Source organism: Lactuca virosa, chromosome 3 (genome assembly GCF_052849685.1).
Source record: "Lactuca virosa cultivar CGN04683 chromosome 3, Lactuca_virosa_CGN04683_v6, whole genome shotgun sequence".
Taxonomy (NCBI): Eukaryota; Viridiplantae; Streptophyta; class Magnoliopsida; order Asterales; family Asteraceae; genus Lactuca; species Lactuca virosa.
The window spans coordinates 104360846-104374103 of NC_136428.1; positions in this window are offsets into that span (position 1 = coordinate 104360846).

Below are 13258 nucleotides of genomic sequence, written 5' to 3' on the forward strand. Positions count from 1 at the left end.
TACAATGAAAATCTCAATTAACACACACACGCACTAAGCTAAACACACACACACACACACACTAAGCTACGCTAAACACACACACACAGCCACCTTGTGGTGGCCGGCGGTGGTAGAGGGTGACAGCCACCACCTCATGGTGGTGGTGGTGGTTCACTTTCGCTTCCTGATCACGCAACCCACATCCATCTATTGCTCGGGAAATGAGTACAATCACCCACCTTACGGCGGCAAACAGCGGCGGCGGCTTGGAGTGGCGCCAGCGGCAGCAATCGGCGGTATCACTCGACATCGGTAGCAGCAACTACGGGACGGGAAGGAAATGAGGCAGTTGGGGAAGGGTGTTAGTCGCAACAGCCGCCCGAAACGGCGACGTTGGCGAGCATAGTGGAAGAAGAAGATGGAGAAGAGCGCTTCAGTTGCACTGGTTAATGGAGCAACGGTGTTCGCCGGCCCCCGGCGGTTCACAGCTTCGATGTATCGGACAGCGGCGGCAATGCACGACTTCGATGAAGGCTCACGACGTTGATTATGGGGTGGCGATGGCGGCTATCGGTTGGAGGGGTGACAACGCCGGAGAATGGAGGAGAGAGAGTGTGTGTTGGTAGCCGAAAGATGAAGGAAGGAGGTGGCGGCTGGCATCTCAATTAGGGTTACGGTTTGTATGGGGTGCATTATGAATATATATGTAAGCTGAAAGAGGGTGACGGGTTCAACCCGTGTCCACCATCAAACATGTGCATTTTAACACATTTGGTCCTTCCTTCCCAATTTATTTTCATAATAAGGCTAGAATTTACAAATCAGCCCCCATCATCCAAGATCTTTTCAATTTAAGTCCGATATTTACTCTTTAACCCCTGCTTCCATAAATTCTTTTTATATTAAGTCCAATGATACCAATTAGCCCCTGACTTCTAAAATCCTTTGCAAAATAAATCCGATAATTATTATTTGATTTTGGGCTATAATGTTATAAAATAATAATAAAATTGACTTCTCGGGTTTCCAGATTTATTATTTAATTATTCTATTCAAACAGAATGTTACACCAACCATAATCATTATGAGTCGAACTCGCTTCCGACCATACCCAATCAAATGTTTGGGTTATGTTTCGAACCCCCAAGCTTTCATCAGACAAGAACTGGCAGAGAGGCTCTAACACAACCCTCAACCTGGATCCATCTCCATACCCATCATGCGTTACTATTGATGTGCAATGAAACTTGAATATCCACTATTGTGCAGCCTTTAAACCAAACGATTCCCCCCACTTTGATTCTACTACGCTCTTCCACTCCACCAAAAATTGATGGATTCACAATCCATTTCTCAACCTTACAATTCAAACTTGCAACAACCTACTCTTGCAAAAGCTAGCATTCCATTACTAGCCAACCTTAGCGATCACACTCATTCCAAAACCAAATAAGTACTTCCCGAAATCTCAACGAGCTCAATAATCCCAAGTACTTCCCATAATACAACTCCAAATCGTTAATCCACTTCAGCCCGAGTCATAGAACTATAACCCATGACCGGAATGGATGGATCACCAATCTAACTACCCAATTATCGAAAAATCAATGCACTCTATATATCTCTATCAGAGTCCATTTAAATCCTCTCGACAATCCAGTCACCAGAACCAACTCAAGCGATTAATTTTCCACTTACACTATGGAGTGATGCTACTTTTCTTCTCTTGCCCTACCAACAGTAGTAGTTGACTCACAGCCTGACACCAATCACCTGGCATCCCTCTTGAGCCATACAAGTGCTCCTGAATTTTGACTTCGTTTTCCTAGATGGGGATACCCAGTTTCCACAAGATCCTTTCTTAAAAGCCCCTTATGAGAGTACCCCTCTTACATCCTGAAGACATGAATTGGCAGATACTCATCCGACACTTGCATTTTAAACAATCCTTTATACCTATCAATCGTGACAGATCTTCACCAGCTCGAGTTTCATTATTACCATAAACTTGACAACTACTGATCTTACACTCACCATCAAACCCATTCCTTATTGCCTCGAAACCATGAAGAACCTTTACAAATCCAGCCTTCAAACCCGACATGCCCACCTTGCGGATTCCTTGAATTCTCGTTGATACCTACCAAAGATCAGACCGGATGCTAGTCTCCTAAGTGGAATACTCAATCCTCTTCTAATCACAACCTATGGTATGCAAAATGACATATGACAACTTTCCGAATAAAATAACTATATTACTCATAAAGGTGCTTCCATTCTTAGGTAATCAGAGCATAACAATTCACACACACCAACATGGAATTATTAGCATAATGATTAAAGCGTGAAAGAGAAGAATATGATACATACCCGTAATGTCTTAGGGTTCTGCTCCCCCTTCCTCCAGAAACACATGCAATGGAACCTGAGCCGCCCCAACCACTAAACATGGGCAATTTGCCCTGATATTACTAGGCTAGGGACAACGATCACACAATTCTACTTCCAGGGTGCATTTTTGGCGAAGGTGGCCCTTCCATCTCCACCTGTCGCATTTAGACTTGTCGCGCACACGCACGAGTGTACCTTCACCCTTCGCATAAATGTTGTGGCCCCTCGGGCCTCTAGCACTTGACATGGTAACATCCAACTAAGTAGATGATGCTAGAAGAGTTGGATCATGAGTCTTCTTCCTCTTCCCCTATTGCCTCTCCAAACCAAGCTCCTGCTCCCGAGTCACCTCGACCATCCCATCAACTGCACGAACAGCCAAGATTCAATCCTCGAACATGGCGACCAATCTATCAGTGACATAACAAATAATGTCGGGTAACTCCTCGCATAAAGTTCACGAAACCTCAATGGCAATCCAATTATGGAATCGATCCCCCAGAAGGCATGATGCATAATCCACCCTCGATCTCTCATCACAAGAGCTAGCAATAGGATCATCCTCCCCCAAATATTTTAGAGCTCCACAAGCCTTGAGCTCCTGATGGGCCTTCTGCAATCTCGGTCCAAAACGCCCGAGACGATCATCTAAGAGTTCCATGATCCCTTCTTTGATGGTACCAAACATCACTTAATTCTGCTCTAACATACCGCGGCTGATCTTCGACGAGATGACCTCCCGCATCTGGCTTATCCATCAGCTCAGTACCAGCACCTGAGCCTGGACCAGAACCTGAACCTCCTCAACGTGTGCTCATAACCATTCTGAAAAGCAGCCAGACAATAATCAGAACATGCTCAAGGAATCCTCAATGCATTGGCTTCCTAGATTCTATGTGACTCTCCTCGAGTCGAGTATGGATCATGTGCTTTCAGTAGTACGGGACCAATACTACCTTCCACACCTATCCATACTTTCCTCAAGAATTACCCTGAATCCTCAAGTCACCTTCTCAAACAGATACACCAAATATCTACTAAACAACACAACCAACTCACTACAGCACAACCTAGGCTCTCATAGGTTCTTGGCCTCACCCTACCATCATCTGCTGAAGAACTCCCAATAATGTCAGTTAACTATGTCATGAATACAATCACATACGACAAAGCTTAGATAATACTTCAAGTAAAAGACTCATCCCTACAACGGTTAGACTCAAACGAGAGTTGCGCAGTAGGGTTAAATTCGTTATTCTGAGATTATTTAACCTATGCCACATGTGACTTAACATATTCACTTAATAGTTAACTCACATCATCAAGAGTCCCACAAAACACAAAGCAAGAAGCATTCGTGCAGTAACACTCACATCTCAAGCTCACTTCCATCCAAAAAAGATTCCAAATCTAGTATAACATCCAATTCCACTTAGGCAACAAGGCATTACATATCAGGCTAATCCATCCAATCATCTGAAATTCTTACTAGCATGCAATTCTAAAAGCTCAAACAATTAAGCATATAAAGGCATCTCTCCTAGTCATGAAATCCTGAGAAGATCCTTAGCCCTACTAGCATGCAATTGTCATAACATATAACATAACAAACATGTATGGGTATTCTGGGAATCACTTACTTGAGCTCGGCTGATTGCACGCACCAAACCCCATTTCTTTTATTATAAAATCCTTTAATAAAACTTTAATTTTATAAAAATTTACCAAACCCTCAGTTTGAGTTCAGACACACCGAAGAGTATGCCCGAGTCCCTCAAACAAAAGCTATGATACCAACTTGTAACGTCCCAAATTCAAGACCCAAAAATATCATTTTTCATAGTAATAAAACCACCTACCAACCATGTTCATAAAAACATACAGGAAAATCAAAGTAAATCAAACAATCATCTCAATACATCAGAGTCATATAAAGTAGAAATCATGGTGCGTGTATTTGTGTGTGTGTGCGATGCAATCACCCAGAGCTCTCCCCTTTCGATCCGGATGTACCTGAAACATAACTAAAAACCGTAAGCTCAAAGCTTAGTGAGTTCCGTAAAATACCTCATACCATACATATGAAACATACAATGTTCCATGCCCAACAACCATCGGGCCCTGACCGGCATCGAGCCCCGCTCGGAACAGATCTGTCAGAACATGAGATGGGCCCCACCCAACATATTTATCAGGTCCTGCCTAGCATCAGGCCCCACCCGAAATTCATACACACATATAAATGTTGGAATAGGTGTCTAAGCCCATAACTATAATTGGTATGTACTTGAATCGATAGTAGCATGGTCCTTTTGGGTTGCCTTCACCATAATGTCTTACATAAACACATGATACCTGACCAGTCTTTTGCTATAATATTTCCATATATAGAATTTCCATTGTTGAAATATTTCAACATGGTATTCATATATATATATCCATGACTAAGTTTTATTAATACTTCAATCTAAACTTTTAGATTTTAAATAAAGTATAAGTATCCTCTCCCTTATTATAGCGAAACAACTTTTCAACCTTTGCAAATTAGAACTTTGTTTCCTATATAAAGTATTGCTAACTCGCAACACTTACCATAATAATTATGCTCCCACTAGCATAACAATTATTTTGTTACTAGCATAACATTTATGCTCCCACTAGCTTTGACATGTATCCAAAATCAGCTGGACCTCTAGAAATCAATACTTTATTGACTTTTTACCAAAGTTCAGATTTCTAATGCGAGATGTTTCGATAATCCTTTATCTAAGCTCACACACCTTTTATTAGAAAGCTTATTTGTGTGTCTAAACTATTTCAGAACTTACAGCAATAAGTTCTGAATGTTCAAACTATTTGCCATTTCTCACAATTCAAACTATGAAGAGGGATGTCGTAATCATAATCGAATTTGAGAACGTAATTATCACAACTGCTATCTCCTCAAAAGTCTACTTAGTGACAACGTTTCATCACAATCATTTTCATGAATTGGAGAGAAACCTTATGACACTTCGATTTTATGGTGTGTGTGTTCCTATCAATGTGAATCTGTCATTTCCAACCATTATCATAAGACAAGGTCTATGACAAATTCAAACTCATATGGACTGAACTTGTTTGATCTTAATTTCTTGTCGCTTGGCAGCACAAGGGCCTACCATGTTTTCCAAGTTGCTTAGCAACTCACCCTTACTGATCAATGAACTTTCACTGATCAAGGTGCATTGCCTTATGCAAACAACTGAGAACTCATAGAACTCACATGCATAGTCAACTTTAACTGGAATGGGCACAGAAATAAAAATATGTCAACACGATAGGTTACAAACCTCAAGTCGTGTGCTAGTGATAAACAATAGGTTTACTCTTGATTAGTTGTTGAAGCTTTTCAAGGCCTTTAAGACTCCCACTGACCTCTTGACATATAAGTTTCTCTTGTCAAGACATTCCTTGACAAACAAATATTCAAGAGTCAGTATGGATTCTTATCAAGAATGACACTTCATATAATTGGTCTTAGTTGGTCTTTGTTTTATCCAAAACATTACAACTACCAATTTCAAATGTGCATGAGTAAGAAAAATTTTCTACTCTGGACTCTATGATGTGTTATAAGCCTACTTAAGATATGTCACTCAAGGCACAATCTTGGAGTATGATTCTAAGACTTGATTTTGGAACGAAGTATGATTCACCTATTTGATTTAACCATTTCAACAATTCCCGATTCCTCTTCTTAGCCATACAAATGCACTAAGGTGTCCTTAGAGGATCAATTTTGATATGGTTTCATAATCATCAAGATGATCATAAAACACGATACTAAAGTACTCTTTTTTCCTTTCAGATTGGAGAAACTTTTATCTTTCAGCCTAATTGATTCTTCTTATTCGTCCTGCTATACATTAAAACTGTTTCAATGATTCAAAATTACACTTAGTCTTGTAAGCATAACCATATTTACTAAACTTTAGTAAATCATGATGAATAGCCTTATCGTTGTTTGTGGTGGACTTGACTAGTGCACACCAAAGTGTACTAGATCCCCTAGTCCTTCACTTGACTCACATATACATGTGGACAAGGAATTAGTCTTAATATCCCAAAGAGAAAGGTTATCATTCATCATACAATACAAGTTGCATGATTCCAAGTTTCTGTCCAATCGAAACTTTGGTGCTGAGAATCTTTCCTTATTTGGTAAATTTAGACAGTACCACAAACGAAAGAATCAATTCCATATTTCTAAAAATAGAAACATACTAACATCAATTTTCACAAATTCCATTGCAAGGAAATATAAATATAAAAATAAGATAAAAAAATTATTTATAAAATTGCAGAAAACGTGTCCTTACAAAGCAACTACAAATGAAAACTATGTTACTAAATATTTCTAAGCAATCTATCATAACTCCTAAGCAACAACTCAAAAATCTGATTCGCGACCAGACTCAGCTTGCTTCTTCCTTTAAGCTTCCTTCGATTCTACAAAACATCAAAATGTAATCTTATCACATCATGTATTAAGAATCTACAAATAGGAACTTAATAGAGTTTGACAGTGGACTTACCTGAAGCAGAGTCAAATACTTTGACTTTACCCTCTCTTAAATCTTTCAGGTAGTCAAGGCAGCTTCGCTTCCAATGTCCCTTGAAATGGCAGTAGAAACAAGTAGACTCTTTGGAATTTGCACATGGAACTATCTCAGAACTGGCTTTTCTCTTATGGTCAAATCTTTTGACCATATCCAATTCCCTTCCCATAGGAGAAAGGATCATTTCTAGACTATCTATGTCATTGCCTATGTCCATGGCAGCTTGGGAAATAGATCTTCCAATCAAATTTGCTTGACCAGTGCGCCAAATCATTGCTGATTTGGCAGCAATTAACAAATAGGTAAGATCGATAAGGGTTACGTCGTGATCTGTCATATAGTAGTCTTTAACAAACTTACCATATGACTCGGGAAGTGACTGAAGAACCGAGTCAACATCCAACTTCCTTGGGAAAACGACACCCAACATTCCCAACCTATCAATGTGCGACTTCATATCCAAGACATGTGCACACACAGTGTGACATCCCTATTTTCACGGCCAGAAAAGACCGATTTTGTTTATGCTTTATAAAAATCAGAGTACCTCTTTTAATAAAAATGTTGCGGAATTTGTTCCCAGTAAAACATGATAAATACGTTATCAAAGCATTTTTGAAGAAAAGTATTTTTATTCATTTTAAAACATTTGGGATGTCATCGTCAATACAGAAGCATAAGCATAAACAGAACTTACATTCATTATCACTAGTATTTTTATTCATTTTTATTACATCTACCCATGTTTTACCCAACACGTTTTGTAGATGTAAAATACATATACAATTTAAATCATTTAAAACGTGTATAAAAATATTTCACCCATCATAGACAGCAAGTATTCAGACAATATGCGCACATAGCACGTAATTTATATTAAATACTTCATATCTATGTGTAAGATGAAAGGGACCATGCACTCACTTGAAAAGGTGGTGATTCCGAACTCAGACAGCGCTTCGCTTCTTAAAAAATAATTTCCTTCGACGAAACCTAGTATTATTACCAGTAGAGTTTAGTATATTATTCGCCGAGACTAATTAATAGTCTAGCTATTATTACTATTATATAAGCATTAAAAAATACTTATATAACCCATAATAATAGCCCAAGTACTTATTATAAGTTCCTAATAACGTTACTATAATTAAATAAAAGCGATATTAAAAATAGCGTAGGTGTAGCTCACTTACAGCGGGTTTTATAGAAAACCGGGTTTTGCTTGGAGCAGCGTTCCCGAGCCGAAAAGCTCTTCTTCTCGGAGCCGTCGAACACTCCGGGGCTTCCGCCTCGTGCTAGGGAGGTTCCCTAGGTTTTTCGGGGGGTTTCGGGGCTAGAGAGAGGTTCTAGAGAGAGAGTAAAGAGAAGAAAGAATGGGAAAGGTGTGAAGAAAATGAGGGTGGGAGAGGTTCTATTTATAGGGTGAAAAATGGCTGAACTTGGTGCCACATGTCACCATCTAGTGGCAAGACTTAGGGAGAAAGCAATGGCCAAGATTGTGCCACATCACCCATTTTCGCACACCACACTTCCGACTTCTAAAATCCGTGAATTTCACATACGACCTCCATTTTTGACGTTCTTTATCTCCACGCGTAGATTAAAATAAGATCTACAACTTTCATTTTGACTCTGTCGGCTAATTCTCGACCGATCTTAAATTTAACAGTACGAGGAGATTATATTGTTAAATGTCCGCGTAAAATTCATAACTTCTACATACGGACTCTGTTTTCATCTGTCTTTTTACCGTTGAGTTCCTATTAATGAGATCTTCAATTCTCATTTAGGTCGCGTAGGCCAAAAACCGCTCGATCTAAAATTCGAGTTTCGGGCTGTGCACTGTTAAGCCAAATCTTAGAAAATTCATAACTTCTTCATACGAAGTTAGATTTGGGCGTTCGTTTTTTGTATGTTCTCGGTTTAACGTATACTACAACTTTTGTTTAGATTTCTAAGGCTAAAAAGTCCTCCATCGTAAATTCACTATTTACGTCTCCCGGTGTCGTGCCGGTTTTGCCGTAAAACTTCGACGGACCATAACTTCTTCGTTATAACTCGGATTTCAACGTTCTTTATATGTACGGAACCCTTGAGACGTATTCTACAACTTGGTTAAGATTATTTATTGTAAATAATATTTTGCCAAAAAGTCGTTTTCGACCCCTATTATCTCTAAATTGACTAGCCCGGATCTACGGGCGTTACACACAGACCTTCCATCTTGGTGTTTTCTAGCCAGTAGGGCTTGAGTGACCTTGAACTTTTCAAGTCGACGAACATGTGGGTCAGAGAGAACAATTGGAGGAGGTGGAGGAAGTGAAGTATGATTTCTGTGAACATCATCTTCATGAGGAAAGATTTTTCCATAAGATTCGGGAAGACCATAGTTGTCTGAACTAGACATCTACAAGGGAGAAATTAAAGTTAATTGATTTAAGTCCTTAATATAACACCCAAAATGAGATAATAAGGCTAGGACCCAACACAATATTCTACAATTCGGAAGAGGGATGTCGTAATACAATTGTAAAATATTTGAAGGTAGGTAAATGACGATTTACCAATTTCCACCATGAAAAACGAAAATGAATTTTTGGTTTTAAATGAATTGAAATTCCTCGATTCTTTGAGATTCATTAAACTTTTCAATGGCATGCTTAATCTCGATTATGCCCTTCAAGTTTGTGACTGGGATACCAAAGATCACAAACAAGGTGTGAATAACCATGCAAATTAGCTTGGTACTCTCGAAGTCATTTACCACCTAATTGATGTGGACAAAAGTACCCACTAATTTTATATTTATAACCTAATGAACTTAACTAACTAAAATTCACCTAGGCAGTGTACCTAGTCGAATTATAGACTAGTTGGGTAAGTCGGGTGTCGATCACAGGGAACGGTGTTAACTAATTAATCTACTCACTATTAACCTAATTATCAACAAAGGAAAGGGTTTTATCTAATTTTGCAAGTTTAGATGAACTTAATTCTTTAACACAAATTCAATCAATAAACAAACACTTCTGTTAGTTCGAATCCACTTTCCCTCAATGGATTATAAATTAGCTATGACAATTACCGTTGGTTACCATTTAAGACAGTATTAGAAATTTAGTTCTAAATATACTAACATTAATCAATTCATGTAAATCTATGTATGGTCACACAATAGTTAACACATAATCAATTATTAAATGAAATTGGAGCTATGTAAGATTGGTTTGATAAACACAATTATGGTCATAATATGAGTTCTCTAGCACAACTTAATTCATCAATTCAAGTTCTTAACTAAGATTGGTTTGATCTTAGCTCTAATAATCTAATGTTAACTAAATTACTAGGTGTTCAAATTCATGCAGAATAATGGTCATTAACTACACAGAATGAGAAGTTTAAGCAATAAATTTAACAAGTCAAGCATGCTAGGTAAACCAATCAAATACAAGACATAACCAACAAGCAAAGTCTAGTTTAATTAAATAAAACCATGAGTTCCAGCTTCATCTAGCTAACAGAAGCAGCTAGATTTAGCTGGACATCCTAGAAAATAAGCAAACACAATCCATAATAAAAAACATAATAAAAGTGTACCAAACTATGAATCAAATTATGAACTTCTTCTTCCTTGGTGTTGAAACCCTATTCCAGAATTTCTTCTCCTCTAAAAAATCGTCTCCAGGTCTTCCTTCTATCATCCAACAGTTTTTCAAGTCGTAATAGCCAAGAGTTTATATAGTTTTCCCGAAAATCGTTATCCACGTCGTGACAGAAAGCTCCACGTCGTGATTTAAGAGTTATCCTTATCAGGCAAGGATTCTTGCTTCGCGCGTACTTATCTTCTGGAATATTCATGCCATGTCGTGGGCTAGTGCTCCACGTCGTGACATGGGTTAAATCCGTGAATTTCTTCAACCTTTGTACTCCAAGTCTCCAATGTTCCAAGTATTGTCAATTCTTGTCCCTTTCTTCGAAAATGCTCTACTTTGACTGCAAATAACAATTTATCCTTATAAGTACCATAATTCCATGCAAATAACCAAGATATCAATAAAAATGTAAATAAATATTGCCTAAAAATATGTATAAATATGGCAATATCAAAATACCCCACATTTATTCTTTGCTTGCCCTCAATCAAATCTGATTATTTTTAAATTAAACCTTTATCACCAACATCACATAGAACGATCCAACTCAATCTCGGCCATTATACCAACACCTCAACGTGTGCATTTGTGTCTAAAATGTTTCCTAAATAACCCCCCTCAATTCTAAATACTCACAATCCTCATAAACACGCGCCCACTTCTTTTGAACAATGCTCATTTTATGCATCCCTCCGAATCCATCCGTAGAAAACTTTCTAACCTCAAGGTATTTTTGTAAAGCTACCCAAGCATACATAAACTAGAGAATTACAACTTTTAAGATACCACTCTATGGAGCTCTTGAATTCTTCACTTGTTCGATATTTGATCTTCAATTTCCTTGAATTGACCATCTTTTGTAATTTTCGGTATCTTTAACTTTTGATTTTTTTCAGAATTTTTGATCTTTGATCTTCAACTTTGATACTTCTATAGCTCCAAAAATTCTTCAATTTTTCACTTTTTGGTCATTTCTCTCTTTTTTTTTATATAAATATCTCACTTTTTCCACTCAAAACCTACATGCTTAAGCAGGGGCGCTTAACTTCAACCTTTATTGGTTAAGGATATTAATTTTCCTGGATACATTTCAAGTACAGGCTGCTAAACATATTGCATTCCTCAAACTAAGCGAGGTTGTGTTTTTGTCCCATTATTTCACTAGAATAAAGGAGGCCACAAATTCACTATAACGTATATTGGCTCAACTAAACATTTGAGCTATTATCGGATCATCCCACACAACACTAGCAACTTAAGGTTTTAGATTATCATTATAACTAGAATTTTTATTTAGATTATTATTTCAAATCGATATCCAAATTTTTAATTCTACTAAATTCTAGCAATTTACTTTTAGCAATCTAAGCAATTACTTTTTCGACCTCCTACCCCACACTTATTACATACAATGCCCTAATTGTATGCATAAACTAAATAAAACTAATAAAAGGGAGAAAAATGAACAGACTCCCCTGGGATAGTGGCGTGATCGCACTCCAATCGTGTGGATGAAATGTGCATCTTGAATATGGACTTCTTCTAAATCGGAACTTGGACCTTGAACTCGCGAAATATGTGAATGAGCCAACAAGCAACTAATCGAAACTTCAATCTTCCATAAGAGTGGATGCAAATCTCCAAAGCGTGTAGAATAATGTGGGAAAGCATACGCTACATTGTATGGTAGAGGAAACTAGCCATAATTGTCTTCATAATGATCCCACGAAGAACCATGGCAAGACAAAAAGTAAAATGCATCAATGGATTTTCTTTCTGTGAATCACGTCTTGGGTAGAATAGCCACGTCGTGGTTTCGCTTAAAACGCGTTCTGCAAACTCCAATGAGTTGCGATTCACGACGTGAAATGTTGAACCACGTCGTGAAAACTGGGCTATCAGAAATATAATTTTCCCATTTTTCTTTCAACTTTGGAATTTTTACCAATGTCGCAATTGGTTAAGACCCTTCTAATTTAGTATTTTAAGGACCCTTTCTGACTCCATTCTCTTTTTTTTGACGCACCCCATACTTATTTCCAATTGTGGGTCTCGACTCTTGACTTGAAACTCTAAACGACCTTTGGCTAAACATAAACGCTCATAACTCCCGACTTCCTTCCCTAGACTCCGTAGCAAATCTGAAATATAGCAACCAAAGGAAAGATAGCAGTAACATAAGAATTTAACAAGTTTTACAATCCAAATTAAGTTCCAAACCAAACAAAAGCTAATAAAAACTAAAAACCAAATAAAAAGTAAAATAAAGCGATCAATCATCATCTTCACGTCCTTGAGCTCCACTCGGTCCTTCTCCATCTCCCCTGGGTATCCAAAGCTCCTCCCAAGTCGGTATGTAAGGGCCTTGCGGTAGCACGGAAGGTGGCCGAACCACACCCATGTGAGAAAACATGGTTTCAAGAAGTTGGGTGTTATAATTCTACCCGCCGCGAAGATTATCCAAGTAAGAACCAACCCGACTTTGAAATGGGTTGGTGGGTACTCCACCCTCATATTGTTGCACTGCTTGACGATATCTCTCCACGTCTCCCCGGGCTCTAACATTCCGCCTTCTGGGCCTCGGTGGAGGTTGTTGCTCGGGTTGCTCCATTTGTTGCTCATCATCCT